We start from the raw sequence: 15,158 nt of genomic DNA on the forward strand, positions 1-15,158 counted from the left end.
TGTTGTCAATTTCCTCAGATTATTTGCTTTTCTTTTCATCATAGCTTTAATCACTTTTTAAAATTGTTTGTTGTAAAGATTAACAGTGGGACTAGCAATCAGTAATTTTAGATTGTCTCCCCTAATTATAACTGTTCCTTTTTATGTTTTCGTGCTCATGTCAAACATGATACTCTTATATATTATGATGAGACAAAAATATTGATAATTAAAGATAATTAATTACTTTAAAGGTAATGAATTAGGAATGAGGCAATCTTCCTCTTTAGAAAAGAAGAAAAGGCTATTAATCACTGATTCTATCACTTTACTCAAGAAGCAAACAGGAAATTTCTAATTAAAGGAATAAGAACCCCCCAAATGTTGGATCTGCTTTGCCAGACCAGTGTAACATTGCAGTTATGTCACTCTTTAAAGATAATGCAAACTATTAACTTTACTTTTGGTAGTCTCGCTTCCATTCACTTAAAAGGAGCCTGTAAAACTTTCTGGTTCCCCCCCCCCCTTTAATCTCATCTACTCTTTTTCTGATTATTTCTTTCCTGATGGAATGTGCACACCATTTTTATCATATGGAAATGAGCACAGTTTTTGTTTGTAGCAAATTGAGCATTGGAACACCCATGAAGCAGATTATTCACTGTTTTCATGCTATATTTGTGAAAGTAAAATTTTAACATTATATTGGGTTATACTTGGTACAATGGGGGTATATTTTGTATACAAAGATGAGTATAGATATAGATATTAATTTTGTACTACCCAGATAAGACATATATAAACTGAAAGAAACATGTCCATCTTAGGGATATAATAGGCTTTCTATTTAATAGTTAATTTTGATGGTGCTTTTTGTGTATTTGTGCCTAGAATTCTAATAATCATTCATTCACATAGACATCTCCTATTCTTACCTTTCACAAACAAGTATTTTAAAAATGAATCTGGAAAAGTTGCAATTTATATCTTGTTCTGTAATTGGGACATAATACCTATATACACAAATCTTGAAAAAATGCTTTTAAAAAGCCATTAGTGCTGACTTAGTAAATTGAATGCATAAGGACTAAATGCTTCATTTTCAAGCAAGGATTGTAGGGGATGAGCAGTCTGAGCTGGAAGGCAGAGTTAAATATGTCATGAGTTTGGAATCATTGTGCAGCCACAAGAGACCTGAATCCAGCCCTTCATGAATTTATTTGACTCTTATCTAGTGTCAATTTAGCTTTGACCATTAGTTGATCAGTTTTTTATGTATAGGTATCAGTAATAAACTCTTCTGTGTTTTGAACTCAATGAATGCTCCTGGTTATTTGTGCCTGATGAGGATTTTACAACATAATCTTTAAACTTTAATATACTACATGTTAAATTATTTTAATTTAATCTGAATGATTTCTGTTATTTGGTCTTTGTGTGTGTGTGTGTGTGTGTGTGTTGGTATGTGCCTGGAATTCAAGAATTTCTGGAAACACATGGTTAAGTTTCCCCTATGACATATTTTTAAATTTGTTTTCAATTGACAACTTTTTGAGACCTGAAAGTCTAAGTCTTCAATTAAAACAAGTCACAGAAAAGCAAAATGACCAGTAACCCTGAAAACAAAGTTGATGATATAACAGTTTTAAAATTAGATATTAGCAAAGTCCAGGCAGCGAGATTTGGATAACATACTTATAAAGCATGAAACACCTCTACTGTAGGAAATATATTTTATGCACATTTGTCAACTAATGCACAATTTATTTAACATTTATGCATTTGTTCATTAGCAGAGTTGGCACATAGATCACATATTTTATTAATAATGCTAATTACCTATTTAAATTTTGTAAACTGCATTCCAAAATCAAAGTATAAAGTTATATAAATTATGTTACATAAATAACATTAAATCTAAAAATAGATGCATAAATTGATTCCTAAGAAGTTTCCTCTATTTTTAAACAATGAAAGTAAATAAGTCAACTTAAATGGCAATTCATTGATGTTCCTGGCAAACATTATTCCTTTGGGAAAGCAATCAATATGTTTGTGTTGCTGATTGAAAACAAAACATGTACTTGAAAAGGGTGATGATTGCATAAACAGCCTTTCTATGTTTATACATTGCAATGCCACAATCCAGTTAGGGAGTATTACAGAGGTTTATTGTTACAGTTTGCCAACCCTTTATAGACAAATAAATATTTGAAAAGAAAGTTCTTTTTTTTTCTTTAACTCTATGGTGCTATTAAACCACATTTTCCCCCTAAAGCATTATGGATTATATTTTCTATATGGACAAGCTTTGGCTGAGAGTGTACTGAGATTGATTCTACCTCTGGTATCCCTTTGGAGTTGGGTAAATAAAAGGATCTTAAAGTTAATAACATCTTAAACAAGCTTTTTAGCCAACCTCTATGAAATTATGCTGCAGAAAGAGGATGGAAGAACTTTCCAAAATGGTAAAGCATATCTCTACTAGTAAAATCTTACAGGTGGTCTTTGACTTATGACTGGGTCATTGGTAACCATTCAAAGTTACAATAGAGTCCCCAAAAGATACTTATGACCCAGATATGAAGTTCTGATGTTGGCTCTCCCCCACTTCACATGATCCTAGTTTGGGGTCTTGGCAACTGGCCCACATTTATAGCCTTTTGCAAACTCCCTGTCAGAATCCAATTATATTTCATCTCTAGTTATCAACTATGGAAAACCCCATTCCTACCTTCTCTGGATTCTGTCATATGATGAAGGGAAGGGGGTGAACAAAGGGGCTTTATGGCCCTCACTTCCTTCAGAACACTTCAAAGAGACTGGATGTGGATACCACCAAAAGGACTAACCGTAACAATGGGGCTATTACCTTTCATGTACTCCTCTCTGAAGTCTACCTCCTGTCGGCAGTGAGAGAAAGGGGGTGGGAATGTAATGCCTGGGACTGTCGCTGGAAGAAGGGGGTGATGGGATGGGGCTACTGGGGAACCCCTTAAAACCTTGAATGGGAGAACTTGGACCCCAATTCCTGTCTAGAATGCCTGCAACCAGTTTCTCTTAATAAAGATGCCTGTTGGAAGAAAGATTCCAAGAGTTCTGTCTTCTTAAGATGCAAAGTGGGGTGGGTCCTTACACTCCCATAGTTATGAGGCCATGATTTATGATTTTATTTTATTTTTTTGCTGGAGATTGGTGTTGACTTCTGGTTTTCAGAAATACCCCCCCATTGAGAACAGTGGATTTGCTTAAGGACCATCAGCTGGATGGACCTTAGTCTAATAGGAGGTTCAGCTATCAGTCATGAAATTGAGAAGAATTTGGTAGGCACCTCCTTGGTGAACAAGGTGAATTTCTCTGAGACCAGATCATTGTAAATATCCATGTCACAGCTTCATATGTAGAAATGGTGAAAAATAATAATAAAGAAACCATGGTATTGCTGCTTTTTAATATCCAAGGGCTTTCCTTAAACTTTTCTTGATGTTAAACCTAATTGAGAAAGATTTCCAAAACTTTTTCATATTTTTGCAGTTAAACTGCAAGTTGTGCTCTCTCTCTCTCTCTCTCTCTCTCTCTCTCTCTCTCTCTCTCTCTCTCTCTCTCTCATAATATTAATAACTAAATAATATTACTTTTGGCTTGTAGGAAGCTTCTTTATTCCTAACATAGCTTTATTTATATGTAACTCAGATGGATATCTCTTTTTACACTGACATATGGACACTTTGTTGAGAAGTATATCAGAAATCAAATATATAAGATCAACCTCCTCCTTTTCCTCTTCCTCCTCCTCCTTGAATCAACTAACAGATTGAAAGAAAGAGAGACCTATTTCTTCCACAGTTGGACTCACAGATTGCTCCTCTCCAGAAATGCCATAGGCCTTTGCTGGCTATTTGTCACATTTTGTGGCAAATGGCCAGCAAATACTAAACTAATCATCCACAAACATTAGCCTATTTTGGCTGCTCTTTAATGTTAATCAAGGCTGAACCTGGCTAGTATTTGAATGGGAAATTTCAAGTGTAGCCCAAACTTTGTTATTTCCACCTGGAAGTAGAAAGGCTAAGTCTAGACTTCAAAGTTAAACAAAATCCCAAAAGCAAACCATTTTTGTACTGTTTCTAAGACAACTACATTGATTTATCTAGAATGTCCCATGGAGAACTTATGGTATCTTGAAGGAGACTACCTTATATTTGAAGGCGAGATTTGCCCTCTCCTTTGGCTGGAGAATAAATTCTGTTTCAAATCTCTGAAATCTGTGTAAAGGATTGAAGTGGCTATTGATAAGGTAAAGTAAGGTAAGGTAAGGTAAGGTAAGGTAAGGTAAGGTAAGATAAGATAAGATAAGATAAGATAAGATAAGATAAGATAAGATGATAACCTTTATTGCCATTTTTATACTGTGGGCACGATGGCACACATCAAAAATGAAATTTAGTTGCCCGCTCTCAAAATGAAACATATACATGACACAACCTAAACATACTATGAACAACATATGTATAGACCCACATCCCTACATATACATAGCAAATAAATATTAAATATTGTCCATCTTGAATATATATAACGGAAGAAGGAAGCTTGAGAGTTTGCAAGGTTAATGCTGTGTGGAATGAAACTCTGGCTGAATCTGGATGTTCTGCTTTGGATACCACGAAGCCTCCTCCCAGAAGGTAACAAGGAAAACAGGTTGTGAAGAGGATATGTATTGTCCCAGATAATCTTATGGACCCTGCTCAAGCCGCACTTCTGTGCTATTTCCTGGGTAGGAGGGAGGGAACTGCCAATGATATTTTCGGCCATTCGCACCACTCTCTGCACCGCCTTCCTGTCTGAAGTAGTGATGCCTCCAAACCAGACTGTGATGCTGTATGACAGGATGCTCTCGATTGTCCCCCTGTAGAAAGTGGTCAGGATAGCGGAAGTCCACCACCATCTCCAATATCAAAAAAGATGAGAGTAAGGCAGAAGCACAGTTGGCTGTAGATTCAACGCCATTTTTGGGAGAAGAATTACTGGTTGAATCTATGCAACAGAATTTGCAAATAACGGAAGACCCAAGGGAAAAGAGAATTACACGTGCTGCTTATAAATGCAGAGAAAGACAACAACAACAACAGCAACAACAACAAAAGGTAGATGATGGAGTCTCATCACAGTCTACTTCGGAGCCAGTGGGAGGAGCAAGGCCAAAGAGGTCATCGACTGCAAATCTAGAAGTTTTGTTCCAAAGGCTTCAACCTGCCAAGAATGGCAAAGCTTCTAACCTGGAATGTTAATGGGCTGAATTCACCACAGAAAAGAAAGAAAATCTTTCATTATTTGAAACAACACAGAAATGATATTATTTGTTTACAAGAGACAATATTATTTTTAAAGATCAAAAATATTTGTTTAATCCCCGGCTGGGGATACATTTCATAGCTCCTGCTTTGCAGAAAAAAGGAGGTGTAGTTATCTATGTGAGAAAGGAGTTTTCACCGAAGTTAATTGACTCTGATCCACAAGGAAGATATGTTATTATTGATTTATTAATAAATGATAAGAGAACTCTTTTTTATTGAAAATTTTTAAAAGTTTTTACAAATAACAAAAACAACAACAAAAAAAGACAAAACAACCCTCACCCAATCCCTCCCAAACCACCCCCTCCATCCCCCCCCCCGAGCTTCCCAGAACTGAATATAGGCTTAATTAAAATTTTAAGAAACCTAAACAAATTTTAACAGCATATAAAATAGTTAATAATAAAATATATATTAAGAAACCTAAACAAATTTTAACAACTTATAAAATAGTTAATAATAAAATATATATGACATAAACATTAAAAAAGAAAGAAAAAAAATACTTAAAAAGAGAAGAAAAAAAAGAAGAAAGAAAAAAAGAAGAAAAGAAATAAAAAAAGAAAAAAAGGAAAAAAAAGAAAATAATCTATAAAATATCAAAAATTATATACAAGTTATAAAAAAGCTAAAAAGTATTTTTTATATCCAATTTATGTTGTATAAAATTTATCCATTTTTCCCATACAGCAAAAAATTTCTCTTGCGATTGCTCCTTTAAAAAAGCCGAAATCTTTGCCATTTCCGCCAGATAAGAAACTTTAAAAAACCACTCTTGCAAGGTAGGCAAAGATTCCTTCTTCCAATATTGCCCTACTAACAGCCTTGCGGCTGTAATCAAATTTAACATCAATATAACCTCCTTAGCATCGCAATCAGTAACAATACCTAACAAAAATAATTGCGGAGTAAATTTTACCCTCCTTCTAAAAATTCTTTGAATATTCCACCATATCTTAATCCAAAAAGCTTTTATGTTTTTGCACGACCACCAAATATGATAATAGGTGGCGTCCAAACAACCACATCTCCAACATTTAGGCTGTAAATCAGGGTACATAAGAGACATTTTTTGTGGATCAAGGTGCCATCTATAAAACATTTTATAAAAATTCTCCCTTAAGTTCTGGGCTTGTGTAAATTTAACATTCCTCACCCAAATAATACCACAGCATCATAATATAATTTCAAATTCAGTACCTTGAGTCCACCTCTCTCACGAAAATCTTGCATAATTTTAAGCTTTACCCTTGGTTTTTTCCCTGCCCAAATAAATTTATTAATGCCTTTCTGCCATTCATTAAGTTAAGCTCATTCTTTAAAATAGGTAACATTTGAAACAAAAAAAGAAATTTTGGTAAGACATTCATTTTAATCACTGCGATTCTACCCATAAGAGATAACTGTAACTTATCCCAATTCTTCAAATCTTTCTGTACCCTGATCCACAACTTTTCATAATTATTCTTATGCAATTTTACATTAGAAACAGATAAAGTAACCGCCAAATATTTTACCTTATCAACAACTTCAAAATCTGTTAAATTAACCAAAATCTGCTTGTCCCGGTTAGTCATATTTTTAGATAATATTTTAGTCTTATTATTATTGATTTTAAAACCCGAAACACATCCATATTGATGAATCAATTGTAGTAACTTTACTACAGAATAAGTAGGTTGAGACAGAGTAACCACCAAGTCATCTGCAAAAGCTCTTAACTTGTATTCTTTTTTGTTAACTTCTATTCCTTTTATTTCCTGCGACTCTCGAATTTTGATCAACAAAATTTCCAATGTTAGAACAAACAATAACGGTGACAATGGACATCCCTGTCTTGTACCTTTTTCTATTGTGAAAACCTCTGACAAGCCCCCATTAACAATAAGTTGTGCCGTTTGTTTTTGATATATAGCACCTAGAGCTTATGATATTTTTTCTCCAAAATTCATCTCCTCAATTAATCTTAACATAAACTGCCAATTCAATTGGTTGAAGGCTTTTTCAGCATCTAAAAATATCAGCCCTGCAGAAATTTGGTTATTCTTATCTAAATATTCTAATAAGTTAATAATTTGTCTAACATTATTTTTCATATACCTTCCAGTTATAAAACCCGATTGATCCTTATGTATAAGCTGCTGCAAAACCCTCATAAACCTATTAGCTAAAATTTTTGCAAAAATCTTATAATTCACATTTAAGAGAGATATAGGCCTATAATTCTTTGGTAAGGTGAGATCTTGGTCCTCTTTTGGAATCAAGGATATAAAAGCACTGCGCCATGACGGAGGAATCTCTAAACCCTGTAATATATTATTAAAAAGCTCACATAAAGGTTGAGTCATCTCTTCAACTAAAGTTTTATAATAAATGGATGTCAAACCATCCGTACCCGGCGCTTTACCTAATTTTAATTGCTTAATAGCTGTCACAATTTCCTCATTAATAATTAAACCATTGATTTCTTGTTTCTGATTTCTGTTAGTTTAAGAAAGTTAGCCTCACTTAAATAATTATTTATATCTAAAATTTGTACATTGGTACTCTTATATAATTTCTGATAATAATCTAGAAAAGATTTCTTAATCAGCTCCTTCTGATACACTAATTTACCGTTATAATTTATTTTATCTATAATTCTCTGTCTCCGTTTCTTTCTTAATTGGTAGGCCAACCATCTCCCTGGTGTATTAGCATTACAAAATGTATTTTGTTTCATAAACATTAGATTAGTTGCGGCTTGATCAGCCATCAACATATTAAATTGTGTTTTTAACAGCTTTATAGCTTCTCTAAACTTTTCATCTGAAGGATTTAAAATCAAAGACTTCTCTTTTACTTTAATCTCATCTTCCAGTTCTTTACGTTTCTGAATCTGCTTCTGTCTATGAACATTGTTCATTTTTATCAAAATCCCATGCATGAAGGCTTTACCTGCATCCCATACCATTGATATTGATGTTCCCTTATACATATTTAAAGCAAAATAATCCTTTAAGCACTCCTTTAATTTTTGAACATTTTTTTCTTGTTTAAATAAGTTCTCATTCACCCTCCAGGATCTCCTCTCCTCTTTTTCAACAGCCAATTCCATCCAAACTGGACTATGATCCGTCAGTGACCTAGGAAAAATTTCTGCCATTAATATCACAGACCTATAGTCCAGCGAAGTTATTTTCTGATGTAACAATCTATAAAATTGTTCCTGTTGCTGGTTTGGTGCGTACAATCCCACTATAAGTATTTTCTTACCATATAGACAAAGTTCAATCATAACATATCTTCCTTGAGGATCTGATTCTACCAGACAAGCTGGTAGACTTTGCTTAACATAAATAACCACACCCCCTTTTTTCCCAGGGGCAGGAGATGCAAAATGAGATCCCAAGCGAGCATTAGCTAAATATTTTTGATCTTTAAGTAAGATATGAGTTTCCTGCAAGCAGATAATATCACTGTTATGTTGCTTTAGGTAATAAAAGATTTTCTTTCTTTTCTGCGGGGAATTGAGACCGTTAACATTCCAGGTCAGGAACTTTGCCATCTCCCTTGACCAGGAGCCTGGAGAAAACTGCCTGAAGATCTGCCACTGAAGAATGTGTTGCAGAACTCTTGGGTCTTGCTCCTCCCACCGGCATTGAAACACTCTCATGAGAAGATTCTTTAGTTTCTTTCTTCTGTTGTTCCTTTTCCTTACGTTTATGTGCTGCGTGGGTCATTCTCTGCTCTTTGACCTCTGTTTGGTGCAGCCATTCCACCTGTAATTTTCCAGCAACCATCAAACCTAGTCCTTCAGACTGCTGTTCCACCTCTTTGCCACCCAAAGCTTTCTGAATCATAGATGGAGATGAGCCTGCTCCCAGGACCGTATTATAAAATTCCAGACCGTATTAAGTCTGTAACGTGTCCCCGCATGGCTCAAAACAATACCCATCGGGATCTCCCATCTGAATGGCATCAATCTTGTTTTAAGTTCATTAGTTAAAAAAGCAAAGTCTTTTCTATTTCTTAAAATTTTAGATGGGATTTCCTTTAAAATGATGACATCTTGGGCAGCAATCTGGAACCTCTTATTATAAAAAGCTTGTATAATCTCATTACGCAGAGACCTCTTTGCGAAGTAAATCACCACATTTCTTGGCAGATTCTTTTGTTTCGCAATCTAAGAGTTAACTCTGTAATTTTTTTCCACTTCTCTACATAATCCATCTTTATCCCTATTCAGAACAACAGCTAGATCATTAATCACCATCTCCATCAGGTCTTGATTCATGTCTTCTTTAAGACCCCTAATTCTCAAAGCATATTCCATTTGCCTATACTGAGACATAAGAATATCCTCTTGTGAGATTTCCATCTTTTTTTCCATATCTTGGAATTTGTACTCAAGGAGGTCTACTTTCTCTGCAACTTCTTCCACTCTGGAATCCAACTTCACAACCACAGAAGCCAATCCTGATAAAGCTGTAACTATGTCTTGCCTCAGAATAATATTATTCTCCACTAAAAGCTCCTTCATTTCCTCTTTAGTTTCAGATTTATTCTGTTCAAGAAGATCTTTGTTCTGTTTAAAAAGGTCCTTCATTTCCTCTTTACTTTCAGACTTGCTCTGTTCAAGAAGTTGCTTCATTTCCTCCCTGATTTGAGATACAGCATTTCCCATTATATCTTTAATGTCTTGTGCAGACAAACCTGGCAAGGGAGGAGAAGATGGGGGTGTAACCTTAGGTTGCAGCACTGGTGGTGTAACTTTAAGTTGTTGTTGTACAGTTGCAATTGCAGGAGAAGAAATCACCTTAGAGACTATAGAAGCTGGTTGTCTCTTTGAAGCCATTTTTTTTAAAAGTCTTATTCTCTCTTTCTTTCTTCTTAAAAAAATGGATACTAAAATCCTTAAAATTAAAAAAAAAACAGGGAGAGTGCAAAAAAAAAAAGAACTTCCAAAGCACTTTAAAAGAAAAAGGAAAAAGGAAACTTGAAAGAGAAAAAAACTGTGCTATTCATACGTTTCATTTAAGTCCGTTCTTTCTTTCCGGAAAGGAAAAAAAAAGCACTTTCAAAACACCATTTTACTTTCACTCTCACTCTCCACCAAAAAAAAGAAACAAAAGAAAAAAGAATCAACATAAGCTAAAAAAGAAATGAAAAGAAATACAACTCTAACTCTAAGTAAAATCCTTTAAACAGTTCTGTCCGCTTTAAAAATCACTCACCAGAAAACTTTAAGCGCGGAGATGGTAGCGGCGTTTCACTTTGTTTCCGAAGAAACAAAGACAGCTGGGAGACGGAGAAAGCACGAACTCCGAGGGAACACTCTTTATACCCCCTAAAAAAAGAAATCCAGGGGGGGTTAAGAGGTTCTACCTCTATTCGTGCGGTCTCTACCCCTTCTCTTCGCCCGGGAAGGGGATTTCGAGCCGCGGGCCAGCTGATGCGCGCTGTGCTCCGCAGATCTGATGCCGTCCCAGGAGGACGGCTACAAAGTAGCCGCCATCATCGTCGCTGACCACCGGAATCTTCCTCAAGAGAACTCTTCTTGTCGGATTATATGCTCCCAATCAACAACAAAAATATTTTTATAAGATGATTCACCAGAAATTAACTTCTTTGGATTACAAGTCAGTTATTATGATGGGAGATTGGAATGGTGTTTTAGATTCAAGCAAAGATAAGAAGGGTTCTTCTAAAGTTTCTAATCATGCAAGACTTCCTAAAGTTTTTTTTTTGTTTTTTTTGATTTAAAGGATGATTTGGAACTTAGAGACATTTGGAGAGAACGGAACATTGAGGAAAAAGACTTTACCTTTTTTTCAGATAGGCACCAATCTTATTCTAGAATTGATTTTTTTTTTTGGTTACTAATGATTTCCTTTCTAAGGTGAAGAATATCAAGATATTTCCTAGAATAATTTCAGATCACAGTCCTGTATGGTTGGAAATTTTGTTGGAAGGAAGGACTAGAAGGTCTTGGAGGTTGAACGAGAACTTATTTAGATATGAAGAGAATATACAGCGATGTAGAGGTTATTTAAAGGAATTTTTTGCTTGGAATATGAATAAGGGTACCTCGATGCCAATTATATGGGATTCTAGTATCTATGAGGGATTTTGATTTCTATGAACAATGCTCATAGACGTAAACAGACTCAGAAACATAAAGATCTTGAGGATGAGATTAAATGTAAGGAAAAGATTTTAATATCAAACCCAATGGATAATAATTTAAAGGTTTCTATTACTCTGCTGAAGCAGCAATTTAATATGTTATTAGCGGATCAGATGGCAACTAATTTGAGGTATGTGAAACATAATACATTTTGTAATGCAAATAAACCTGGTAGATGGTTGGCTTATCAATTATGTAAGAAACAGAAATCGAGGATCATACATAAAATAATTTATAAAGGTAAAGAAGTCTATCAACAAAAATTGATTAAAAAGTGTTTTTTAGATTTTTATTCAAAGTTATATGCTAGTGAAACTATACAAACTTCAGATATAGAAAAATATCTACAGGAAGTACATTTTCCTAGACTTACGAGTGACCAACGTGATGGGATTAATGGTTTAATTACCTCTGAAGAGATTATTTTTGCTATTAAACAATTGAAGGTTGGTAAGACTCCAGGTACTGATGGGTTAACAGCAATTTATTATAAGATGCTATCTGAAGAAATGATAGAACCATTAAAGGAACTTTTTAATGATATCTTGTCCAGAGCAGAGTTACCTCCATCTTGGAGAATGGCCTTCATATCATTGATTCCAAAGGAAGACCAGGATCTGTCCCAACTGAGAAATTACAGGCCTATATCTCTTTTAAACACAGATTATAAGATTTTTGCAAAGATATTGGCAAATAGATTAATGCAGGTTTTGAGACAACTGATTCATACTGACCAATCTGGATTTATAATGGGAAGATATATGAAAAATAATGTAAGACAAATTGTTAATTTAATAGAGTATTTGGATAAAAACAACCAAATCCCTGCTGCTTTAATATTCATAGATGCTGAGAAAGCTTTTGATCAATTAGATTGGAAATTTTTATTGAAAGTCGTAGAGGAAATGAATTTTGGAGATAAATTTTTGTGTGCTCTCAAGGCCATATATCAGCAACAATTGGCACAAATTATAATTAATGGGGAATTAACAGACATATTTAAAATAGGAAAAGGTACAAGACAGGGTTGTCCTTTATCCCCCTTGTTATTTGTATTAACAATGGAGATCTTACTTATTGAAATTCGAGATTCATCTAGATTAAAAGGAATAAAAATAAGTAAGATTGATTACAGGCTGAGAGCTTTTGCTGATAATTTGGTTGTGACCTTATCCCATCCAACAGATTCAGTCAAAGATTTGGTTGAAATTTTATCACAGTATGGACAGGTCTCTGGTTTTAAGTTGAATAAGAATAAAACTAAAATATTGCTGAAAAATATGTCTATGAAGGGAAAAGATTTTATAGTTGAAGCAACAGGTTATGAAGTAGTTAACAAGGTTAAGTATTTAGGAGTATATATTACAACATCTAATGGAAAATTGTATAAGAACAATTATGAACACTTATGGGTTAAAGTTCAAAAAGATTTAAATGATTGGCAAAAAATTGCAACTATCGTTACTGGGGAGAATTTCAGTAGTAAAGATGAATGTCCTACCAAAGTTTCTTTTTTTGTTTCAGATGATACCTATTTTAAAGAAGGATGCTAATTTGGATGAGTGACAGAAGGGTATTAATAAATTTATTTGGGGTGGGAAGAAACCAAGGGTAAAGTTTAAGATTTTACAAGATGCTCAAGAAAGAGGTGGACTTAAAGCACCTAATTTGAAATTATATTATGATGCGGCCATTTTAACTTTAGTAAGTGATTGGCTTAATTTAACAAATAAAGATATTCTTGTTCTTGAAGGGTGGGATTTATTATATGGTTGGCATGCATATTTATTTTTTCATAAGAAAGTAGATTGGGTCTTTAAGTCACATATTTTAAGATATGCTCTACTTCGAGTTTGGAAGAAATATTATTATAAGTTAAATTATAAAATACCTATTTGGGGGATTCCTGGACAAGCAATTCAGGGGGTCTCTAAGGGGGTGAATTTTGATAACATTTCGTACAAAGAGTTACTTATTTGGTCGGGTACTGATTGGCAACTAAAGTTTTCAGATATGTTAAGGCAAGAAAATATTTTACAATCGTGGTTTCAATATTTGCAAATAGTGCAGAGGTGGACTTTAGATAAGAAAGTGGGAATTACTAGAATTTCAGCTGTAAAAATGAATGTTCTACCAAAGTTTCTTTTCTTGTTTCAGATGATACCTATTTTAAAAAAAGACGTAAATTTGGAGGAATGGCAGAAGGGTATCAATAAATTCATTTGGGCTGGGAAGAAACCAAGGGTTAAGTTTAAGATTTTGCAAGATGCCCGAGAAAGAGGAGGACTTAAAGCACCTAATTTGAAATTATATTATGATGCAGCCACCTTAACTTGGATAAGTGATTGGCTTAATTTAACAAATAAGGATATTCCTTTTCTTGAAGGGTGGGACTTAATGTATGGTTGGCATGCATATTTAATTTTTAACAAGAAAGTTGACCAGGCTTTTAAATCACATATCTTGAGGAATGCCTTACTTCGAGTTTGGAAAAAGTATTATTATAGGTTAAATTACAAAATACCTATCTGGGGGATTCCTGGACACACAATTGAGGGAATTTCTAAGGGGATGAACTTTGACAAAATCTCGTATAAAGAATTATTAATTTGGTCAGGTTTGGACTGGCATTTAAAATCTTTAGATGTATTAAGGCAAGAAAATATTTTACGGTCATGGTTTCAATACTTACAAATAGTGGATAGGTGGACTGTAGATAAGAAAGAGGGAATAACATTAGAAGATGAAAATTTGGTAATTCAGATTAAAGATCAGAATCAGGCTCATATAAAAAGAATTTATAATGCTTTAATAGAATTAGATTCGGAAACAGAATTGGTTAAAGACTGTATGGTTAAATGGGCTCAGAATAACCAGGAACCGATCCCATTGGATTTATGGGAGATAATTTGGATCAGAAATGTTAAATTTACACAAGCTCAAAATTTGAGGGAAAATTTTTATAAAATGTTTTATAGGTGGCATCTAGATCCTAAAAAATTATATTGTATGTACTCTAATTTACAACCTAAATGTTGGAGATGTGGTAACACGGATGCGACTTATTTTCACATTTGGTGGAATTGTAAAAAGGTAAAGGCTTTTTGGATTATGATTTGGTGGAGCATTCAAAAGATTTTTAAAAGGAAGATAAAGTTTACTCCTCAATTATTCTTATTGGGTATTTTTGTGGATTTAGATGATAAAGAAACTATTTTAATGTTGAATTTATTAACTGCAGCAAGGTTACTAGTAGCTTCATATTGGAAGAAAGATTCGTTGCCTACTTTAGAAGAGTGGATATTTAAAGTTTCTAATTTTGCAGAAATGGCAAAAATTTCTGCTTATTCAAAGGATCATACACAAGAAAGATATATTATTGTATGGAGAAGATGGATAGATTATATTCAGAAGAAGTATGGGACTATAAAAATTCATTATTTTATGAGTAAATTTTATAGTAAATATTGTATAAGAGATTTGTTTACGATGATGTAATTTAAGGGGAGTTAAGGGCTAAGTATGATTTTTTTTCTTTCTTTTTCTTTTTTCTTTTTTTATTGTATATTGTTAATTTTGTTATTAATAACCCTGTACTCTGCTCTGGGAAGTGAGCGGGGGGTTGAGGATGGGTGGTGGGTGAGTGGGTGAGT

Source organism: Crotalus tigris, unplaced genomic scaffold, assembly GCF_016545835.1.
Source record: "Crotalus tigris isolate CLP2741 ecotype Arizona unplaced genomic scaffold, ASM1654583v1 scf7180000017600.4437325, whole genome shotgun sequence".
Lineage (NCBI taxonomy): Eukaryota > Metazoa > Chordata > Lepidosauria > Squamata > Viperidae > Crotalus > Crotalus tigris.